We start from the raw sequence: 19,046 nt of genomic DNA, 5'->3' as shown, positions 1-19,046 counted from the left end.
ATACAGTAGGCTCTACATTGCACATTAGCTGTGATATGGCAATAGTAGCTCAGATGTTTAGCTGAGAGTTACAAGATATAGTAATGGCAGTTTGGTGTAGTGGAAGAGTAGCACAGTCAATGTGAAAATGGACAACTAGTGGACATATTCTAAGTACTAAATAGCAGGAAACAACATAAGTTATAGGCCCACCTGCCTCAAAACTTAACAAATGTTATATGGGGGGGTCGACTCAGGTTACAGACATGGATAAAAAACAAGTAGTCACTGGGTGACACAGGGGTAAAGGTGCTGGTACCCAATTATTATGTGCAGGGTTGTGAGCTGTTGCATAAAGTGCAGATGAGTTGAATTAGTGAGAGAAGAGAATGTCCTCATTAGCTAGAACATAATGTGGGTTAGAGGCATGTTCCATATTGTGCAGCTCGCTAATGCATCAGAAAATGAACATAACAAAAAGCAACCAGCAAAACTATCGCCAAAGACAAGAGCAACAGGATCACACAACTTGGTGTGGCACCAAGCCGAGGAATAACACTTACATCAACACTTTTACAACAAAACCAAAAACTAGATGGGAATAGCAATGCATCTAAAGAAAGGCAGGCAAAGGACCAGTAAAAGCTATATCAATTTAAAAACAACTACTTGTGACTATAAGAGCACACTGCCCTGCCAATGGATATAGTACAGCTCTTTGGGACTGGCAAAAGGTCAACTCAGGTTAAAGCATGTCAAATCTGCTTAGCATCCGTAGTGACTGTATGCAGGTCAAAGCAGCCCATTAAGAAAGTAAAATATATATAGTCATGTAGAGAGTAAGTAACACAAAACAAACAGATGCACTGCAGAAACTGAATGTAAATGTAAATAGATATGTATGTAATGTAAACTGTATATGTAGTAGTGTAAGTAAATGCATGAAACTGTACATATACCAAAATATGAATAACATAAATTCATAAATGGGTACATATATAGGTATATATATATATATATATATATATATATATATATATATATATGTATACGAGTGTGTGTTTATAACATTTTGTATATATTGCACACACACACACACACACACATATGTTTATATATCTATATATATCTATATCTATATAAATATATATATATATATATATATATATATATATAAATATATATATATATATATATATATATATATATATATATATATATATATATATATATATATATATATATATTGATAGATAGATAGATATAGATATAGAGGTACAAGTATAGATAGATTACCATGTACTTCTGTGACACTGCGGAAATGACTATTAACATTTATTTACATGGGGGCAAATTTTTGTCATGTATGACCAAACTTACTTAATGTTGAACAAAATCCACAGACAAAAGTAAGATTTAATTTACATAATGCCGAATTATTTAAACATTGGAGTTGAACACTGTAAAAGGAAAACAAATTCCTTTCCCAATCTTTACACTAAGCTACACCCCATAACACTAGCCACCAATTTGTCTGAATAGTGGCAGTGTTATGGGAAGAGATTTTTAAGGTACAGTGTGAGATTAGAGTTGGTGCTTTACCCCCCCCCCCATGCATCACTTCAGTAATGTGTGTTAACCATAACCCTGCCCCAGCCCAAACCGTAACCACATACTGTACCTTAAAAAAGCCCTCCTGGAGCTCTGCCACTGCACAAGGCACACTCATACACACAAACACTGCACACATATGATCTACCTCTTTATCTAACCCTAAAACACACACACTTGCATGTAAACACACAACACCTATACCCTTTCTAACCCTTACCCTTACCCTAACCCTAACACCCAGACACATATATACTCACTCTAATTGCCTCCCAATCCTCAACCACTTTCAAAGAAATGGCACTTCACAATATTGGACGTTTCACTATCCGAATGTTTGACAATCTTAACCACATTTAGCATTTGTTGAACAAAGCAACATTCAACAAAATGCAGGGTAATGGGGAAAGCATCAGTTGCAATTTTGTTTCTGCATGGCATTGCATATTACATGAGCAATTCTCATGTTTGTCTAGTGAAATGTTACTGTTATTGCTGTAATTATAGTAAATTAAGAATGGTATACACTACTGCTGAAGTAGTTATGGATATAATCATAAAACATTTTCTTTAAGTTGGTCTGGAGAAAGAAACATGCCTCACACATTAACCATATAGTAACTTTTAAAGTCAGAAAATGTGTCATTATGGCAGATGGCATAGGACATAAAAGTAGTCATATTATAACAAAATGGCACCATTGTTGAAGTTCTAGGAAATCTCTAATGCAAAGTATAATTAGATATCTCAATAGCTACCAAAGTCAAACAAGCATAAACCACATCATGTCATACTGTCAAAGCCATAAGATGCTGCTAAGCAGTATATGTATATAATCACATGTACATGGATTACTACTCATGTATGCATTTAAAAATATTTAGAGAGTGGGCTTACTGTACATCAGTACCGTGACTGGAGAAAGAGCTTTCGCCAGCAGGGTATTAATGTACAAATAATCCAATGAAAAACAAGTCCATCACTTCATGGTAGCATATCAAGCTGCCGTGGAGCTCGGACTGCTAAAAAGCTAACTTTTACACTCGCTAAGCAGCATTTTTGCTATTTAGCCAGTGTAAAAAAAAAAAAACAGAAAGAAGTGTATGTTTGTGTATGTATGTGTACATGTGCATTTATTTTCCTGTCTGCATGTTTGAGTGAATGCATGTATGAAAGCAGGAGTAACTGTGGGTTTGAGGGTGAGATTCATCATGCATGAGTGAATGTGTGTATGAAAGCAGAAGTGACTGTGTGTGTGAGAGACATTGAGAGACTGAGAGCGATCTTGTGTGAGTGAATCTGGTATGAAAGCAGAGAAGACTGTGTGTGTGTGTGTGTGTGTGTGTGTGTGTGTGTGTGTGTGTGTGTGTGTGTGTGTGTGTGTGTGTGTGAATGCGTGTATGAAAGTGGAAGTGACTGTGTATGAGAGAGAGAATGGGCTGTCTGTAAAATTGTTGTAATTAAAACAGTAGTATCTTTCGCTCGGAGTTAATGCTCCTTTGTAAATAGCAGTAATGAAGTATATTAAGAGAATACACAGGAGCAAAGCAATGAAGGAGTGTAAAAAACTGTATCCATCCACAAATCCACTCGCTGATGAAAATAATCCAAGTCTCTCGAATAAGGAGTTGTAGATGAATTTATTTATTTATTTATATACTGCAATATATAAATAAATTCATCTACAACTCCTTATTCAAGAGACTTGGATTATTTTCATCAGCAAGTGGATTTGTGTATGGGATACAGTTTTTTACACTCCTTCATTGCTTTGCTCCTGTGTATTCTCTTAATGTAAAATTGTTGTGTTTTACTTATTTATTTCTTTTTAAGTACTATATTATTTTCTTATATACTTTTCATGTAAAATGCTTCCTCCGACACCATTAGCTTACATTATAGAATGAAACATTAGATGGAGGAACTATTTTACATCAAACATACACACAAAAAAATAATATAGTACGTAAAAAAATAACTAAGAAAACGCAAAAATTTTACAGACAACCCATTCTCTAAGTGCAATAATGCCCTTCAGGGTGTGCATTAATGTGTAATTCACGCCCTTCCAGGGGTACAGCGGTGATAATTACACATTATACAACAAACCTCCATTAATATTCTAAAACGTGCACACTAATTAGTCAGCGTGCACGTTTTAAATCAGAGTTATACTAATGGAAAAAGGTCCGGTCGCCCGGCCTTTTTCCATTAGTATAACTTTTTTTTAAAGCAACGGAGAACACAAGATCTCTGTTGCTTTTTACACACTGTCTCGCTATGTTAAACAAGTTTAACATAATGTGACAGCTTTAAAAAAAGTAAAGGAGATCTCCCTATCTCCGTTGCTTTTTTAAAGGTGTCTCGCTATGTTAAATGGGTTTAACATAGTGAGACAGCTTTAAAAAAAGCAAAGGAGATTCTCCATTGCTTTTTTTAAAGCTGTCTCACTATGTTAAACTCCTTTAACATAGCGAGACACTTTGTAAAAAGCAAAGGAGATCTTGCTTTCTCCGTTGCTTTTGCCACAGCTCTGATGTACTGCGTAAGCATACGCATGTGCAGTACATCAGAACTGCCACAGAATACCAGACAGCTGCAGAATGGCAGCAAGGAGGCATTATACAATGCCATTATTTAGGAAAAGTAATTTTTTTCTTAAATAATGTCATTGTATAATAGCAATAACCCACTTCTGGGTGTGGGTAATGCTGGATTTAGCCACGGTTGTCTTTGTTTGGCCACTCTGGCTTCGCCCTTGTAACCAAACCACACCAACCATGAGTAAATCCAACATTCCCCACACCTAAGTGTGGGTTATTGCTATATTAACAGACATCTTGTCAGGCATTATTGCTTACTTATGTCTGTATATGTGCATAGACAAGTCTGTGTGTCTGTATACATGTATATCATAATATATATGTAAGGACAGGTTGAGACAATCATACATGTGGTTAATAATTCCAAAGTACACAAAAACGTGCAATTTTTCAGAGATAAATGTGAGAAATACATCATATACTACAGACCTATATTTAGGTTTACAGGTAGTTACTAGGCATGCATTCTGGGAAACCACTGAGCAGCCAAACCTGGAGTGGGGTCTAAGTGTCTACGCAGGAAACACTGAGCTGCCAAACCTAAAGTGGAGTCTAAGTTGCTAAGGATTTGTGCACAGTCACACAGCTGGGAAATGGAAACTAAGAATGGAAAAGTGAAAAAAACAGCATTGCAGTTATAACTAAACTACATGGTCCCCTTTCAATCCACATTTACTGAATGTTTGCCATCTTCTCAAATGTCATATAAACCTTCAGCAGATAACTTGGGAATTAAACACCTCAGAAGATAACTTGGGAATTAAACAAACAGAAGATGAGCTACTTGCCCCTCTTATAAGCTGCAAAAAAAAAAAAAACAAGGCCAGATCCAGATAATGGTCAAATGAAGCCCTAGGAAGGGTAATGGATCAAGAATCCACCACACAAAGCAGCATCTCTCCCCCACAGCAGACCCCCCCCCCCACCTTCACAGCCTTTCCACAGTCCTTGGCTATTTCTTCTCATTTACCATAAACACTCTTGAAACCTTTCAGTGTGCATTCTATTTTCTTCTTTACTTCTACATTGATTACAGATATTTGAATTTAATTTAAAACTTTTAATTAAACATTTATTTCACAAACTTTGGTAGTCATTTGCTAAGCAAAACAGTAGCATGCACAGTAAACTTCTCTGCCCTTGAAATACACATTCATTGAAACAACATTGAAACCCACATCCAAAGAAAATGCATTTGGCCAGTGGAGGATTAAGTTTACCTTTGGACTGTTTTCAAACTATATACCCATTGCACACATTTTCGGACCACACATACATGCATGTGTTTTTTAATTCACCTTCCTGATTGTTTTAGATTACATCCTTGTATAACACAGCAACACTTGTTAGTGTATGTGTGTTTTAAATTTTTAGTTTTTCCAGTAAGCAATAAATTAAAACATGAACCAGTAATGACACGACTGCTCATTTTGGAATATTTCAACCATAAAAGGCCACTCAAACGTCTGTCATTACAAGCCATGAATATCAGTCATTATGCACAATATCTACAGAAGTAAAATTCATCTTAATAATTCCACATTAAAGAAATCTGAAATGAAGAGTTTGCTGCTGATGCACAACTTTATATTTCAGTGTGTCATCTACAAATTCAGTGCCCATCACCCTTGAAGAATAAACTGCCTATGTTACATTAACAATAAAAATTTTATTTATTTATTTATTTTACATTTGTTGACCGGGCTAGTCCAGCTGGATATATGTCCATTTTCAGTGGAGGCCCGGGGAGAAAAGCTCCAACGATATTACAGATAATTCACAGCAACAGTCAATATAAGGTCAAACATAATAACACATTGAGTCAGAACATGTGATATACATGCAAGCAAAATAAAAAAAAAAAATAAAACAACAACAAAAATTATGTAATACTGCAATAGGAAACGCCTGGCAAATTGACCACAGGTGCATAGTTACTACGTATCTCATCCAAAGGAAGTCACACTCAGGAGTGCAGTACCCCTATCACCACTTAAAATATACCATAGAATCAGCAATCTAACTACAAGATGTGGTAGTAAAACCCACAGCATTTTGCACCACAGGCAAGCATGCAACCTGTTGCGCTAGTAACAACTTTCAAATTCTATAGCACAAGCAGTGTCAGCCATTTGCTAAACAAAACAGTTGCACATTGAAAACAGATTAAACATGAGCAACAGTGCAACTTTTCCTGTGTTGAAATTCACAGTTCCTTGAAAATGCATTGAAACTCACAATTCCTTAAAATGTACTGAAACTCATATTGTTTGAGCAGTCTGGTATATGGTTTAGAGAATTTAAGCTGTTGTCTTCTGTAACCAGTGTTCAGGGTTTGAGCCTGAATAAACTGACTAATTTGCCATCCCTAACTAGGGCGCTGATAAACACATCCCTTACCAAAATAACTTTGTTTTCATGTCTGTCTTGTCAGCATTAAATTCCATAGAAAAAACAAGAAGCTGCAGGAGGGCTTAAATATGTATGTTGACGCATGCAGGAATGTAAATCTGTGTTGCATGCACAGATGCAGACAGCATTCTTAAAGAAGAACATAGTTAAAGAAGACATGACACATAATTCATTTTTTTAATTAAAAATTAATGTCGTGGCAGGCCCCCAGGTCATCGCTCCCCCTCCCAGACAGTGGACCCTAGGCAACTGCCTAGGTCACCTAGTGCTGGATCTGGCACTGATTAAGGCTGTACATATGTACGTCTTAACTGAAAAAGAATTTATGAAATACAGTCACAGACAATGTACTTTTGTATTTCTTATACAGTCCCAGGTTGAAATGAAAACAGTAACAAATAAGAACCTTAGCAACAAACTCATTTATACTGTGGTGGTGGTGCTGCAGTAGCACTGTCGCCTGACAGTAAGACGTTGTACCGTTCGATTCTCAGCTACAGTGTCTTCTGTCTGCAGACATGCGTGAATGGGTGTACCTTCGTTGAAGGTTGTGCATCAGGGCTGGCAACTCGGCACATACAAATCTGCTTCCAATCATTAGCGGACCGGAGTTCCGCTGTGGCGACCCTTAACCGGGAAAAGTCGAAAGACACAACAACAACAACAACAACAACAGCAACAAACTCATTTATGAACCAGCAGTGTATTAGAAACTGAATGCAGTACATCACATTAGATATGATACAGTAGGATGCATTATTGCAGTACAGATGCACCACTATAGTCCACTAGTCAGTACTGTTTTCACAGATATTAATGAGAACTTTTGCTTAATTTCTAAAAACTGAAGATACAGAAGAGGAGTTTTTTTAAATTGTTCTTTATTAGTTTGACACGTGTGTGAGTGTGTGTGTGTGTGTGTGTGTGTGTGTGTGTGTGTGTGTGTGTGTGTGTGTGTGTGTGTGTGTGTGTGTGTGTGTGTGTGTGTGTGTGTGTGTGTGTGTGTGAATGTTTTTGTTTTTGTGTGTCTCATATAAGCTTATTTGATCAGCAACTTTTGTGGGCTTTCATATCTCACATTTCATAGCACTGGTGGAATGAATGATGTAAGGCACTGTATAGCTGTGCTCAGATACAAGTTTTCAAAATTAAATATCCATAATATGTAGAGCCTAGTACAATACATAATGCATTCACCTATTAACACTGATTAACCAGTCAACAAAAAGAATTCCTTAAATTCATCAGTGCAGAGGAGACTATGAAATACCTAAACTAGGTATTAAACCTGAAGCATTTCCTGCAAGCGAATCAGTGAGATTGTTTTTTTGTTTTTTTTCTCCAAGAGGAGGCAGTTTCTCTGCCACTCCAGGAGTTATTTTATTGGAGGTTGCCTCCCTTTCTCCATCTTTGCAATAAGTTTAAATGTATAATGTTACAGAAGTAATAACATACTGGGCAGAAAGCCAAATCTTGCTTATTAAAAAAAACTCTCACTTATTTTAAAACTAAGTAAGTTTAAAAGACTGCATTTCGTTTACTGCTGATATGATACGGGGATTTGTAGCTAGGTTTCTAATGCAGACTGATTGCATAGTACTTGGCTATGAACCCATGACCCTATAAATCTAGGAACATATTCATTTTTTTAGAAAATGTAATCTGAGGTCATCAACAAGGCTTCATAGAAAACAAATAAACTGAAGGCACTTTCCAATGCACATGCGTTGTTAGAAAACAAGGATACAAAAGCAAATCTGCCTTCTAAACTTTTTTATGCTAAAAAAAAACTTTACTGTTTTGATTTTGCTTTCTTATATCAGACAACATCAGGAGTTAACTTTTCTCTGCCTCTTGTGGTTTGCTTATTAAATTTTCTGAAGTGTTTTGCTTTAAATGACTGATAACACAAGGTGCCACTTTCGCTGCAGTTGTTTCTGTCAGTCATTATCTATTAGCTCATACCCTAAGGTAATCGCAGCTGTAAAGAACCATGCATAATTTAGCTTTGCTATGATTCATATATTTTAATAACCATGAAACATCAATCCATAGTATTGTTTATCTCTGAAATTAATCTGACTCATTATTAAAGTATGAAATACAAGTAAAACTGCGTAAATAGGTACAAGGCTCTCTTCATAAGTAGTATCATACATTACTTCCCTGTTTGAGTATGAAAACAGTTTTGAATGTTTAGAGATTCTGACATATGGCAGTGTTCAGAAATGCTGTTATTTTTGCTTATGATTTAACTGTTTAGAGCTATCCAAACTTTTGTATGGATGTTTAATAATAGTCACCTGGTCCCAATTTCCCACCTCTAACAAATAATGCATATAATTAAAACTGTCATATGGGCAACAAAAAAAAACAGAAGTAACCCTTTCCAAACTGCCCTACAATAAGTCAGTCACAAAACTAGTGTTATCCATCATATTTGACTATGTTTTGCACTTCATATATAAATAATTCTTTACTGGATGCACCTGGCCTAATTGTTCAAACAGCAAAAAAGAAATAGCAGAATCTTCAGAAATTAATCTTAGTGTTTGCTTTTCCTTCTACTAAGTTCCAGTACATGAAAAACATGCTTGTGGTAGCATAGTGTAGTTCTTAATTTGCTAATGCATTTCAATGTGTAACCAAATAGAATGAATAACATTTCTTAAGCTCTAAAACCAACTTAGAAAACAATTCATTGGGTCCACACCATAAGCTCCATACCACCACAGGAATAACAGGACCAAAATTCTTATGAACACACTTTATTCCAAACCCAAAGAAAGTTAAGTACTTTCGTCTCCCTCACCAAAACAGAGACTTCTTCAGAACTAAGTTATTATTCCTATAAGCACCTCCTATATAATAGGTGTCCTTTACATTCTACTTAATTAATTAGACAAGTTACAAATTAAAAATTCTATAATTAAAGTGATCCACACTACTCCATAAACTGACAACTTAAAACATTTATGTTAAAAGTATAAAATGTTGAAGCTTTGAGAAAAATAGTATATTACATCCATAGCTCTCTTTTTTAACGCTGGAGCCAAAGGAATATTCTCATTAATACCTGGTGGTGTGTTAGAGTTTAATGTTATTATAAAAGTTCTCTTAATTCCAACTGTACCTCCCACCACCCACCCCAAGCATTTGATAGAACTTGTTCTAAGATCCCAAATTTAAATCTAGTGAAGTCCTGAAAGTGTAAGGAGTGTTTATACAGTGAATTATTCACATTAAACCCTTGATATTGTGTACAGATATTCCTAGATCCTTGTTCTATGTTTTCTTTCTGTCTTACCTATGTAATAACTGCCACAAGTTTGGCAGATTGAAATGTAAACTATACCCTTGGTGTTGCAATTTCCTTTGTGCAAATTAACCTTCTATCCATTTTCCTTTAATACTATATTATTAGATTCAAGTATGTAGGGGCATTGCCTGCATGTCCCGCACTTGGTAGTACCTTTATCAAGTAAAGAAATACTTTTGACTGGGTATTCAAATATTGATTTTAAATTCATCCCCATCTTGTAAACAAAGTTTGGCTCATTCCCAAGAATTTTTAGGACATCAGAATTGCCCGTAAAAATTGTCCAATTTTGAGATATAATTTCTCTCACCTTCTTTTCCCTGCACCAAATGGTATTACCATACTGTCACTGTGTTGAAAATTGTTCTTGGTGTTGTTTATAGTACCACTAAGATTAGTTTCACCTAGCAGGGGCTTGAATTTAATTCTCCACCCATCTAAAATTTGAGCCTTTATGGATTTTAATACTTTGTTGGGGTACCCTCCATTTTTAAACATGTTTGTAATAATTTCCATCTCTTGATGGAAATTGTTGGAGTCTGAACATATGCATGCTGTCCTGAGAAGTCACCCCTTAAAAATGTTATGCTTGGTGAATTTAGGATGACAGCTTTTGTAATCTAGGTAATCATTAGAAAATGTGTGTTTCCTGAAAATCTTTGAATTACAACAACCTGATGCTTGGTTCTTTGAGAGTGCTACATCCAGGTAGTTAATGGTTATCTTGGAGGTTGTGGAAGTAAATTTGGAATATGTACATATATTGCTGAGGTACTCTACAAACACTATGGATTGGTTATCCTTTCATATGATAAACACATCGTCCAAAAATCATAGATATGTGAACCATTTTGTATGGAATTCAGATTTAAATACATGTTTACCTTCCCACGCATATAGGACCATGTTGGCATGTTAGCATGTTGGCATATAATGAGGACAACTTGCCCCCATTTCCACACCTTTCAACTGTTTGTAATATTCACCTTCAAAAGTAAAGAAATTATTTTTGAGAATAAATTCCATCCCCATCATAGCAAAATTTAGCAATGTTTCATTAAAATGAGTCAAAGTCCTTGTCACCTCATAAAATAGATCAATGCCCTCTTCATGTGCAATAGATGTAAATAGGTCCACTACATTGACTGTAGAGATACAACAGTCACTAGAATACCACATCTGGTTGATTTTAGTCAAAAAATCCCAGGAATTCTTTAACAGATAATGTACAGGATCAAGTACCCCTTTGAATAACTTGTCAATAAAGACACTTAGGGGGTGTGTTGGACCCCTATTAGCTGAAATGGTGGTTCTTCTAAATTCTTATGAATTTTCAGTATTCCAAATGCTATGGGAATAAATGGATGTTCTACTCTTAGGAAGTTATAAAGTTCTTCCGAGATAACCCCTTGTGTAAGTGCATCCTCTATAAAAATGTATTTTTCTATAAGCAATAAAAACCTTATTTCTTGAGGAAGTTTGATATTTTAACTCATCTGCAAATATGTGAGAAAGAGAATTTGCATAGTCTAACTTGTCAAAAATAACAATCGTTCATTTCTTGTTAAATTAAATGATTTTTTGATCTTAGTATATTGTTTATTAGACACTGTTGAGTGCAATTCAGCTGTGCACACATTCTCAAAAGCTTGAATCAAAGCTAAAGCAACTCTTCCATTTAAGCTGCTTGTTATTTGAGTGGAAATCTCTATCTGCAATTTATTCTTGCAATATTAATTTAAAATTCAACTTCCATGTGAATAACTTAAGTTCAATAATAGTATCCACTGTGCTTACCTTAAATGAGGATACAAATTTAAATCCTTTAGTAAATAATGTAAAAAAAGTCTAATCAATTTCTAAAGAAGTATAGTTAAAAATGTTAACACCACTATATGAATTAAAAATACCATTGTTGTCTGTAGAAATACAATTATTACTTAAAGAGGGGGGTCTCAAACTTGTTTCTTCAACTAATGGTTCCATGCATTCCCCCTCCCTCTGCCCCTCTGGTAGGTGGAGTGCTGATGCTGTCTGTTTTTATTGTAAAGCCATTCAGACCTCCTCAGGGGTGGGTACACTGATTCGTATTCATCTCTGTTATTAGCACCAAAATCCTGTTGGAAATTTTCTCTGCCATCCGAATACTCTCACTCCTCTCTCATGAACATTGCAGTCTAAAACTGCATGAACATCCTGTTTTTGATGGTAATAAGACTTAGGAAAGGGATATAGTCTTTTGTTAAATAATCTTGATTGTCTCTTTTTAACTCGTATTCTTTACATTTTCTTTTCCATTTCAGTGAAAATGATGTCATAGCGTGTGATATTATGTTCAAACAACAAATCTTTAGTAATTTCATCATTCAATTGTTCAAGTTCATTAAATAGTATGGAAATAAGTCTGTCATTGCATTTTATAATAAAATTCATTAACTGAAAGCCAAAACTATCAAATAACATTGTCAAGTTCGTTAACTTCAATATTGTCCATAGAAAGTCCATTAGGTAAGTTACATAGTCTAAGACCCTTAGGTACTCCTACAATAAGTCAGTCACAAAACTAGCTTTATCCATCATATATGATTATGTTTTGCACTTCATATATAAATAATTCTTTACTGGATGCACCTAGCCTAATTGTTCAAACAGCAAAAAAGAAATAGCAGAATCTTCAGAAGAAATTAATCTGTTTGCCTTTCCTTCTACTAAGTTCCAGTGCATGAAAAACATGCTTGTGGTAGCATAGTGTATTTCTTAATTTGCTAATGCATTTCAATGTGTAACCAAAGAGAATGAATAACATTCTTTAAGCTCTATAATCCAAGCAGAATGATATACAATATCTAGATGATATGTGGATTGTTCATTTTGTGTTGAGTAAGTATAAAAGGGGTGGAAGGATGGCATAATGGTTAAAGTGTTTACCTTCCAGACACAAGGTACAGGGTTTGATTCTCACATGGGGTAATTGGCTAGGCCTAAAATGGCCCACAAGGGCAGTTAGCCTAGTACTAATCTATGAATCTAATCTATCTATGAATCTCTGACATCATCTCCTACCAGAAAGCACTTATTACCACACACACACACACACACACACACACACACACACACACACACACACACACACACACACACACACACAGGCATCTGACACTCATAATGTCAAAGGCAGGCTGGTCCCCAAGCACATACACTTCAATAACATCAAAAAAAACAATGGTACCACTGCATACCCATGTTGCATGTAGGCACACACTCCAAGCTGTTAAGAAACATGTTTTATGTCCATTATGTTTCCTTGGAGGATGCCTATTCACACTCCCATTCAAGTCATCATCTATAAAAGTCCTGCAATGATACCACATCTTAATCCTTGTAACTGACCATATCACTGTAACACATTTTGAGTCCCTCCTCGTGGCACTATGATATAGGGGAACATCCAGGGTTTCCATCTTATTAATGGAATATTTGCTTAGCCTTGAAATGGTACCTATATCACCCATGCCTGTACTATAACTCTTAATATATTGGTTAATTGCTGGCTGTTCTATACTTTATTGTTTTCCATTATAAAATGTGATCACCTCTTCTCCCAGCCTCCTGTTTGTCCAATCCTGCAATGTATCCCAGACAACTTGTCTGCTGATCCACTGTGACACATCTGATTCTATTGCTAAACATATGTCCTTATTTTTAATGTCCATAGCTATATGTGATCATTCTCCTAGCTGCCATAGTTCAGCTTGGATGCACTTTGACAGCTTTTGGTTTTGGCACTGTGTGTGTAGCTAATGAGATTCCTTTGCACTGCATGTTTTGGAATCTTATTAGAGTACACATTCTTAGAGCTGTAGGTTAGGAGGATCAGTTGCTCTACTAATTTTGGCTTCTGCAATGTGTGTACCTAATGAAAGTCCTTTGCACTGTGGAATCTTAGTAGGTGACACATTCCTAGAGATGCAGGTTTGGAAGATCAGTTGCTCTACTAAATTTGCTTCTTTATGTGTGGACTATATGTAAATATAGGGAGGGGTTAGCATTCTGGAGAACTTAGAGCTGCATTAAGGCACAGATGAGGCAATCCATGTATGCAGTCTTAAGCCTACTGAAAAGTTAACCAGTTCTTTATTTATGCATTTACTCATTTATTTATTTATTTAATGTATGTGTTTGTTTATTTATTTTTCAGTTTTTTGGGTCCCCTTTAACAAACAGAACTTCCCCATATGTCCTAAGGGCTTCCATGAGGATGTGATTTTCCTTATGGCTGAAGTTGTCCTTTCCCTGCCTTGATCCCTTGTTTTGCATCATTACTACACATAAAAAGGTCACGGTCATACACAAAAAATGTTGATGTAATCATCAGTTAAACTACACAACCCTGACCATGTGTGCCTGCCAGTGTCCTATTAAAAAGTAAGTAGCACAAATCCTACAATTATATACACATGCAAAACCTCACACCAGTCAACTTATACTATACTCACAGTTGAAGTAGGATAAATACATTCCGATCAGTAAAGCAATCACTTTTTAATGGATTTACCCTTCCCCTAGTCCTTACCTTTGTCATGTATTCATAATACTGTCATTTTTCATTTATCAGTGGCACTCATAAATCTCTGTAATGATGAATGTATATTGAGCCAATAAAACATCCTTACCACTGCAGTACGTCACAATTAAATAGCTGCATTTCTACCATATATGTACAACCAATAAATGATGCCAGAATATAATGATTTTTCACAGTGATTTTTAATCATTTCCATTTCGGCTGTAATGATTTCCCACTTACAAATTACATCTTTACAGTATTCAGTAATAACCATGATAAAATGCTCATGATATCAGTAAAATAAACATTTCTTAAATATAACTCACTAACTTTACATAATTGTAAGTGTTTCATTTCAAATTGCAATATTTTTATTATTATTTCCTTACATTAAAAAGTCAGTGGTTTCCTAAGACCTTTTTCACCTACCACAATTAATTGCTAATAAATATGGTGGTTTTCATTTTCTTCACATAAATTCATGTCCATTTACATGTCTTATATACAAATTAGGCTGTTTTATTGTTATTTCTGTGAATTGCAGTAATACCTGAAAATGTACGGCCACTTATGGACATATCTTGTTCTCAGCTTCTCACGAGCCTGGCTTCGAGTTTGTATGAACATGCTGTGGAGAGCTGCAGACTCTGCAGCAGTTCTCAACAGACCCCAGAATGTCATGAGACTGCATGGATATGCTCAGATATGCTCAAATTTGAAGATATTCAGAAAAAATTGAGTCATATGTATCACAGTAACTTTATCTAGCACATCTTGTCACCTAAAACCAATCAATAGTTTATAAAATGTACTCATCACACAGATAGGTATTTATATTTATGCATCCTAAAAAAATATATATATATATATATATATATATATATATATATATATATATATATATATATCTATATATATATATATGGTTTACTATCATAAATTCGAAAATCAGAAAAAAATGTGTCTGCATTTTCGAATTTATACATCGGAAATTAACATTTCCGAATTAACCTAAAGTCGAAAACAGCTGTGTATTGTCAAAAATGTAGCTCGCGACATTTACGGCAATACACAGCACTCCCACCTGTCCCGTAACTACCTACCTACCTAGCCTAAACTCACAGTTATGCAGGGGGGCACCCCCCACACCCCCCCACCTTAATATTCCAACTTCGAGATCGCACTACAGTGAGGAAAGGGATGTATTTCCCTAACCGCACTGTACCGCAATCCCCTCACATGAGCGAACGTTAGAATTGCGAATGCACAGTCCATTCGCAATGGTAACGTTCACTCACATCACCTGCCGAAATATGAAGTATTCGAACATCTGTTTTTCGAATACTTCATAGCCGTGCAAGTGCACGCCGGCATTGTGATAGTTAAACATATATATATATATATATATATATATATATATATATATATATATATATATATAAATATTCCTTCTGGTACAATTAATAACATGTAGGTGAAATACTTCTAAAAAGATAGCTGAGACAAGGTACAGCAACAGTGGCAACTGTAAGTAATAAAAAAATAGAACATTTTATTACATATTGTTTTTATGCATCATAAAAATTAAATTAGAATGTATTCTTAAAAACAAACTTATTACAAAGCATTTTTTTGTTAAACCAAACTTCCCAGTAATAACAGTACCTGCTCTAATGCACCTGCTGGTTAACTGGGTTTGGTTAAGGTAGTGCCACACCCCAAAGGGAGTGGTTCTAAACCTGTGAACCACAGTCTTGTTCATACTTTTTCCATTCTGGTTCTGGCTCTTCTAATTATGGCAGCACCTGTTAAGGCATAAAGCCACACTCCAAGTTGCTCTGATAAATAAACAAAACGACAATGGTCTACCTTCTGAAGGAGTCATAATTGGTAAAGATCAATGTATGCACTACAGACAATGATTAGAAAAAAATATATATATCTCTGGCAGGAATTAGGTGAATACCTAGAAACCTTGACAGGGATTATCCACTCTGGCCAGTAGTGCCATCACAGATATTATGACCTGAAGAAGCATAGGCCAGACCAGCTGATTGAGTTGATAGACCAGGTAGAGGCAAAAAGGCTAAAGTTCTATAGTACGTATAAAATTAATTTTTGGGGGTGTCATATTTAACACATGGTAAACATAGCTTTAAAATGTAACAAGGTTGCATAACTGAAGGTATTTGCTAGGTTAAATATGTGTACCTGCAGAAATGTATTTTTAAAGTTATTACAGTAATGCAAAAGAAAGCATAAACATATCTGTACACAAAAGTGTCCATATTGACCAAGGATATTCACACCACCAGGTTAGTTGCCCCAACACGGTGCATCTGAAATTCAACTAACACTAGGTAAGACTGCACTCCAAATTGTAGTTTGCTACAGATCTGCCACCATGCCACAAGATTCTCACTACACCTTTCTAAACATACTGGAAAATATTAATATACAACCAAACACCCTAAAACTGGGTGATTTCAACTACTCTGCCATTAACTGGGAAAACTACTTGTGTACCAACACCTTTGCCCAATAGTTCTTGGAATTCATAAATTCCAATGCCTGGATCAACTAATCCATAATCCCACCAGGGGCTCCAATATCCTAGACCTGGTCATTACCAACATGGGAAATTGATACTCCACACCTATGGTCACCCCCTTGTTGGTCAGGTCAGACTGTAAGCTAATCACCTTTAACATCCACATCCCACCCCCAACCCCCAGTAAGGAAACCTCCATAAAAAACTTCTCCAAAGCCAACTTCATCCTACTCAAGTCAGAAATTACAAGCTTTATGACACCCATGCAGACGGAACTGAAAGTTTGATTGCTGAGTCCTACACTAAGGCACTGTATGAGCACATCCACTCATGCATGAATCGTGTCATCCCAAATAGAACCAAGATGCTCTCATCCAAAAACAGGAAGTCAGTCTGGGGGTCCCCTGCCATAAACAAACTTCACAACAAAAGGAAGTAACTGTTGCAGAAAAGAGGAAAATCCCAGGATTCAAAAAACTCCCTTACCAGCCTCAGTAAGAAGCTGAGATCCCTCATAAAATCCTCCAAAGCTAGTTATGAAGATAAAATTGCCAAAGATTTCAAAGACAACCACAAGGCATTCTATAACTATGTCAAGAATCTAAATGGAAATGCTCAGATCTGCTCTGAGCTACAACAGAATGGCATTAAATATACTGATCCCAAGGATATTGCCAATATCCTGGCTGATCGATTCAGAGCCAACTTCACCCCCCTCTTACCCCCTAAATGGCCCATCTCAATACCAGAAGATTGCCAAATTATGGTAATAACGGCCACACAGGTAAAAAATGCACTCTCCAAAGCAAAGAATACAGCATCCATGGGACCAGATGACATCCCGGGCTGTATACTACATGAACTACAAAACGAACTGGCACCTCACCTAAGTGTCATGTTTAATCATACCCTCACCTCAGGCTTCATGCCCACTGAACGGCGCACAGCTACAGTTATCCCATTCCACAAGGAGGGGATCCATCTTGGATCCCAGGAACTACCGCCCCATCAGTCTGACGAGCCTGATCTCCAAGGTCATGGAATGTATTATCATGGAACTTATAAACAAAGACATTGGCAACCTTCAAACACTGGACCCCACCCAGTTTGGGTTCGTGAAGGGCCGATCTTGTCTTTTGAACCTGGTTAACTTCTTCGAATCATTCTCCAGAGCCGTGGACAAGGGTAAGGCAGTCCACACAGCCTATCTGGACCTCGCCAAGGCCTTTGACACCATCCCCCACTCTGGAATCATAGATAAACTTACTAAGCTGGGCATTAATCCCTACGTCACTCAATGGGTTGCCAACTGGCTTACTGACAGAACCCACACTGTAAAATTAGCTGACTCCAAATCCAGCTCCAGACAAGTGACAAGTGGAGAACCTCAGGGTTCAGTCCTGGGACCTCTCTTGTTTGGCTTCTACTTCTCTGAAGTACAGGCCAACACTAAGGGATGCTGGCTAACAAAGTTCGCAGATGACTGCAAACTGGGAGCCATTATTGAATCCCCAAATGATGTGGATACTGTACAAAAGGGCCTTACAGAAACAGATGCTTGGTGCCAGAGCCATGGGCTCAAGCTCAATGCCAACAAATGTATAGTTATCCCCTTTGGGAAAAAAACATGTACCCATGAATTACCACATAGGTGACAGTACACTAAACACCAAAAGTGTGATAAGAGACACAGGTGGACAGTGGTCTCACCTTCAATAACCACATCGCCACAACAGTCAGGAAATCCTTCTATGTGGCACACCTCATCACTAAGGGCTTTTCATCCAGAAAAAAGGAGGTCATTGTCCCACTTTACTCATCCCTCATTAGACCCATTATGGAATACAATGCCCCATTTAGTATGTACATCCCAAGACATCTGCAACAACTGGAAAGGCCGCAGAAATACCTCACTAAAGGAATCACAGGCCTAAAGCAGATGCTCTACACTGACCACCTTAAAAAATTCCAGCTATACTCGGTTGCATATCGTCTACTCCGAGG

This window comes from Protopterus annectens, chromosome 1.part1 (assembly GCF_019279795.1).
Source record: "Protopterus annectens isolate FY-2018-M chromosome 1.part1, PAN1.0, whole genome shotgun sequence".
Taxonomy (NCBI): Eukaryota; Metazoa; Chordata; order Ceratodontiformes; family Protopteridae; genus Protopterus; species Protopterus annectens.
This window is presented reverse-complemented; position numbering follows the sequence as displayed.